At 30.3% G+C, this 6,588-nt stretch overlaps 1 long non-coding RNA gene across 1 annotated transcript; it reads right to left on the reverse strand.

Annotated features, from left to right (window-relative positions):
• Positions 1–3,726: 3,726 nt before the first annotated feature.
• LOC135960058 (uncharacterized) lies at positions 3,727–6,099 on the reverse strand. The gene is made up of 4 exons (XR_010576570.1): positions 5,901–6,099; positions 5,720–5,805; positions 5,360–5,537; positions 3,727–3,930 (listed from the first exon to the last, which is right to left on the reverse strand). It is a non-coding gene; the product is annotated as an uncharacterized LOC135960058 (long non-coding RNA).
• Positions 6,100–6,588: the final 489 nt, after the last annotated feature.

The following is a 6,588-nucleotide window of genomic DNA, read 5'->3' on the forward strand; positions in this document are numbered from 1 at the left end:
AATTTCCATTTTGAAATGTCTATTACTCGGAAATAGCACTCACAAGCATGTTATTTCAAGACCTAGGCGAGCGCTTTCCAAAAATATAACATAAAATATCTTCGAAATCGGATGGGAAACCAAAAACTGACACGTGCTTAAAAATTTTAAATGTCGAAGGTAACTTACTTTGAGCCCCGATAACGCCGTCCCTGGATAATTTGTAGTGTCCATTTCAATAACTTAAACTCGAAACTCCTTTTCTATGCCCACATCAAATTTTGTACCGATTGGACCAGCTGTTTAGTTATGCTAGGTTTATTTCCAAACAATTTTGATTCTGCGGCACTGTGGAAGGCTGGATAAGATACGTTATTTTTACTTGTTTCAAATATTATTAGTTTCAACCATCAATTAATTGATAATTAACACTACTCTGTAGGTAGTCTTTTAATCTATTATATTCATAAATTAAGATTTTCTTAAGGATTCCTTACTGTGCATTAATTTATGATTTCCTAAGCTTCCCCAGGTTTATAATGTCATCAATAAAATCAATTATTGTTTTCTAGTTATGCCAGGGGAAACGTTATGTTAATTATGTTAACTTACTAACAGAACAATTAAATGCTTGTTAAGTCTATTCCTTACATAATTACACAGAAAAATGTCTTACTACACGGTGTGTACTTAACATCCCTTAAGTTTTGATCCACAATACTTCAATTTTTAAAATTATCCCAAGAATCCTTAAAGAAATACTTTGTTAATGCTCAAGCATACTTGTATGTAATTTTTACAAGAGCTTCACTTTCCTTAATAATTTTTTTTGCTTAAAAATTCTTTTGTTAAAATCATTACTGCTGGTTTTTACAGCTGGAGAACAGCCATCATCAAGATGTTGTTCAATATTGTGTTGGTGGTGTATGGTGTAAAAAAAAGTGTTTGGTAGAAAATTATTGATGATAAATTGCTGCACAATTAGGTTGAAAATATATTAAAAAAAAAATTGTATATAAAATTGTAAAATAATGTTTATATTATGGCTTAGTTTAGGGGAATTTTTGCCTTTGTACTCTTAAGTCATTGTAAGTAAGAGTATTTTGAGGTTTAACCTCAATTTGTTATTTTATAATGTGAACTTTGATGATGATGATGATGCTGTTTTGTACATTATTGGTTTCCTTATGTTCAAACTTTTATAATACAAATGATGGCAATTTGTCAATTTAACGGGGTTTTTTTTTTTGAATTTCAGTAGTTTTATATAGTTTAGAATTGTTGTGTGTGTGGCAATTAAGATTTAAATTGAGTTTGAAGTGCACACTGAAATTGTATAGAAAACTCAAATTATTATGTAATTTGATGTGGTTTAAGTGTTAAATTGCAGAATAAAGGAGCAAGAGTCAAGTAATTATATATTTATACTTAAAATAATGCTAAACAGAATTTAGGTTGAACAATTTATTAACCGATTTTTGAATGATTAAAAAATCTCTCCAATTATTTTCAGTTGGGCCAAAGAAGTCACAGCATGGTAATTCGCATACTAGTTACCTGACTAGCTACCTAACTGGTTACTTGTCTAGCTATATAACAATTTGCTTTTATTTGTACGTGTAGTATGTGGCAGATAATCAGTCTGCTAGCTGCTACAGCCCCTAGTTTGGTGAATTTTTGTAAAAAAATTATCCTGAAACAGTTTTTACAAAAACTGAAAAATTTGATTTTTTCCTCTTGTAAAATGGACCTCAAAACTTCAGCGGACTTAACCCCAATCTAAATTCACCTCAAATTGTTTCAGGATGAATTTTTTTTAACCAAAATTCATCAAACTGGGTTGTGGGTTTTAGAGTGAAAAGAATCTGCAAAAAAATCCGACATATAATATTTTGATAAAACTAAGATTTTCGGAAACAAAATTTTTTGTTTTGCTAGTTTTTGTTAATATTATTTGAATAAATCCATTTTCATTCAGGCCAAAATTAAGTGGATACATTAAGAAGTCTTATGAATGGAAGCATCCTTTTTTGCAAACATTCCTTGATGTAAATTTCGGTATTTATAGAGCCCTTTGTAACAAATGTTTGGCTTCTTTTGCCGCAACTGCATATTGCTTGCCATACAAAGAACTTTTTGAAAAAAAAATCAGATTTTGGGTCCTAAATGTTTCTAAAAAATTCCCTAGAGCATCAGCAACATAAAAATGTTGACCCGTATGCTGCGAATAATTTTCAATACGTACGTTTCGTCATCTATTATGGAGCAGGTATATTTACACCCTACACCACCATAAGTATACCCACCTTAAAGTTTAACGATCGACTTAGAATCACTTTCTGAGTCTATTAAACGATGCCCGTCCGTCCGTCTGTCCGTCTGGTTGGCTGTCCATTTAAACCTTGTGCGCAGAGTATAGTTCGCACAAATTCCGCTCCAAACATGTTTTATATATACAAAATTCATGTCACCAAATTTTGTTACAATTGGTCCATAATTAGTCATAGCTCCCGCTTCTCATAGATTCACAAATCGAACACAAGCATTTTTTTAACTAGTTATTTGAATAAATTTACTGAAATTAATTGTTGAATTATAACTTATAAGCTTGTTCCTATTGGTGTATGGTTCCCTGTGATGGTCTGGCCAGATTTCAGCAGCTCTTTTGCTCCCACCAAATACAGTGAATTTCCTTAGAGCCATTGATATTTGGCTTTGGTGTCGATTCGGCTGTTTGGCCGGGCTTCACGGACGTTCTCTTACGCTTCGGGTTATCGCAACGGATCCAATTTTCATCGCAAGTAATGATTCGGAGTAAAAATTATTTTCTTTTATAGCATTCAAGCAGCATTTCAGACATGCAAAATCATATTTCAAGGTCTCTCAGCTTCTATTCGTACGGTACCCAATTTCTAGGAATTTGGATGAATTATGCTGCTTGCAAATAATTGTTGACTGATTAGCTCACAATAATTTTGAAAAGCTCTTGTTGGATTTGACAGCAATGTTCATGGAGTAAAACTTCCAATTCTTGATCTTCAAACATTTTTAACTGGCCTGGGCCGATGGAAAACATTCACCATAACCATAGGTGAGCTTCAGCGGCACATTTTTCCAAATTAAGAAATTAAAGCAAAACTTCCCGCATATGACGCTTTGTTGGTAAAAAATTCGACATTTTCGAAGCAAAAAATTTTCAATACATTAGTGAGAATAAATGACAGATATGTATCCTACAAAATTACATTAATAACCGCATTGAAAAGATACGCCTTCCATTATAAATCACAAAACAGAAATATTTATTTTTTTTATTTCAAATAAATAAATATCGATTAAGGTATTTATAGACGGCAATACTGAGTATTAATATTTGTCAAAACCTCAAGTATCATAATACAATTTCATCGTCTAAATAAAATTTGTATTAGATTTTCAAAAAATACAAATGATTTTTTTGATTTACGATCGGTATTGAAAATTTGTTTAAAACAATTCAAAAACTTTTTATTTTCATATATGTATCAGGTATGTATTTATAAAAACAAATAAGGCAAATAAAAATGTCAAGAAAATATAAAATAAAAATAAAATTTTCAGAAAAATATCAATCAACAAAGAAATAAAATATTTGTAATACTATCGTGTAAACAATAAATGTTTTTTCGAAACGATTTTTTGAAATACCGACAGATTTGAATAATATTTTGAATTTGAAAAGTGTTAATACTCAGTATTGCCGTCTATAAATACCTTTAACTGTAGATTTTAATTTATTTTGAATATTTTCTTAATATTTACAAATTTATTTATTCACATTTGATAATCTTCCAAAATACGATGGGCGTAAATAGATTTCATCTCTTGGAACGGTTGTGAGGCGTGGCCGTTGCAGATACTTGACATACGCGTAGAATAGATGGATTTTAAATATGAAAGTGATGTAAAAATCTGAAAAGGAAATCAAAGAATTTAATTAAGAAAATTTTCAACAAAAATTCGTAAAAACTAATCTGAAATTCTGTTAATTTTTTATACCCTTCACCTTCGTGAGATCAATTTTCTGAAGACCCCAGATATCTTCGGGTTCCAAATCTTCAATAGTTCTGTCAGACATGCTTCCGAGAAGTTTGATATTTAAAATCAGCAAATGGCTGAGATATGATGAAAAAACAGGATAACCTAGATTATAGACCTATTTTTAACCTATATCTGGATTAATAAGTCATTAATATAGACAATATGGATATCTAATGATAGATAATTCAAAGACCTTTGCAATGACGTATATATGACCATAGTAATTTGGACCTACAATGGGTCAAAATCGGAAAACTATTTTTTAACCCGATTTTTATTTTTTTCACCAAAAGTTTTTTTTCACTAAATATTAAAAAAAAATTTTTTTTTTAAAATTTACAAAAAATAATTTAAAAAAAACAATTCGAAAAATTTTTTATTCCAAAAAATTAAAAAACTGCAAAAAAATAATTATTTTTTACCTAAAAATATTTAAAATTTTTATTTTGAAGTATAATTTGGTGAAGGGTATATAAGATTCGGCACAGCCGAATATAGCTCTCTTACTTTTTTACTTTACTTTACTTAAAACTCACCATCAATATGTGGCAATAAAATATTTTTCTGATATAGGGCTTTTTATATGAACAAAAGTTGTTACAAAAATTTAGGTTCATATTAAACTGGTTTATGTCTAATTTCATCACGATATAAATTAAAGACAATTATGAATGTTCATGTCATTTTCTGAGGGCATCTTGTATGGGGACTTGGGACAAATGTTGTCCGATTTTCGCCATACTTTACGGTATAATTTCAGGGTGCTTATAGAGCTAATTTGTGCAAAATTTTATCAGGATTGCTCATAATTAACATAATGATGACTTCTCAAACAATATTCCAGGGGTACATTTGTATGGGAGCTAGGTGAAATCATGAACCGATATTGCCCATTTTTAATGCTAAACAAACCATATAAAAAGAGAGTAGTTGTGGAAAATTTTAGCCAGGTAGCTTCATTGTTTGTGCCCTATCGTGTTTTCAAAAGACAGACAGACGGACGGACAGAGCTTGTTCGTCTTAGGATCTTACGAGGACCCAGAATATATATGAATATTTGTTTATGGTGGCTATATAAAGTGCAAAATATGGGTAATCCTAATGCACTAGTACATATTAACATTTTTGATTTATTTTCCCTATAATCTATCATATTGATTTCATTTCATTCATAATCACGTTCCCTACGCTTCATTAATATTCAATATAAGATTTGCAAAACTACTTACCAACATTATTTTTTTCTATCAACCAAAAAAAAAAAAAAAACAGAAAAGTGAAAAGAATAAACAAAACTCACATAAAGTTATGAACAAACACCAACCAAATCCCCAGTGATAATAATTTCTGGTTTCCCTATCCATTTTGCAATGATTATTACAAGATTTTGTAGATAAACAGAAACTTTGTAAACTTAGCAAATACACGAATTGTACAATGCCACCAACATACCACAGCAATATTAAACTTTTAACATGCTGCACAACGTCAGCAAATGAGTGAGTGAGTGAATGATTCCACAACGTCATACCAGCACCATAAATATAATTGAAGAAATGTAATAAAAAAAAAATGGAAAAAATAATATTCCACAAAATCAATAATCCATTAATACTGTTTTATACAACCACACTAAGGCTGATAATATTTGTCTACTTACCCTTATGGAACCCCATAGCAAAGAGGCATTGGTGGCCAGACTTAATAATGCTATCAATAAGCCAGCTAAAGACCAATAATCATCTCCTGGATTAGGTGACACAGACACATAAATAATTTTATTTTTTTTTTGGAATATAGCAGGGATTTACAAAAAAAGACTTTTGCATAATCAAACTTACCAAATTGTATGACCAGACTATAGAGGCCGTTCGTGAAAATGTTGCAGGATATTTTTGCTTTAATGGAAAATGTTAAAATGAAGCAGACATTTTGCGCCAGCAATATCAATGATATTAAAATGCTAATACTGCGATAACTTAAACCTAAAATGTTGCATTTATCTGGAAATTTTTTAATACGATATTTTTTCATGCTTTAATTAATTGTATTTTTAGGGGGAAATGTTAAATATTTTATAATGAAAATTTAAAATGAAATTTGTTGACAAATAAAGACAAAATAAGAAAGTGTAGTCGATCAAGTCCATCCATCCTTATTTTATTAAAATTTCCATAATTTATGAAATTAAGTTTTTAGAAGTGTCTTTATATGGGGACTATGCCCAATTATGGACCGATTGCCATGTAATTAGGTGTTGTAATTTATTGGGATTCCAACGTTCTTAAATGATTCATGCTTGTTAAAGTGATTTGAGGAAATGATGAATTTTATGTGGATGCCAACATGTTTAAGGGATTTTTACTTGTGAAGGGGCCTTATAGCCTGCAAAAATCATGACAGTATAGGTTCAAATCTTCTACCATAGGGTAGTCTAACCCTATACTCAGTTTGGCGATTTTGGTGACCAATATTTTTTTATGGGCCTCCGAAAATCAATGGGCCCTCAAAAAAGGTGTCATCAATTTA

The sequence above is a fragment of the Calliphora vicina genome, chromosome 5 (genome assembly GCF_958450345.1).
Source record: "Calliphora vicina chromosome 5, idCalVici1.1, whole genome shotgun sequence".
NCBI lineage: Eukaryota > Metazoa > Arthropoda > Insecta > Diptera > Calliphoridae > Calliphora > Calliphora vicina.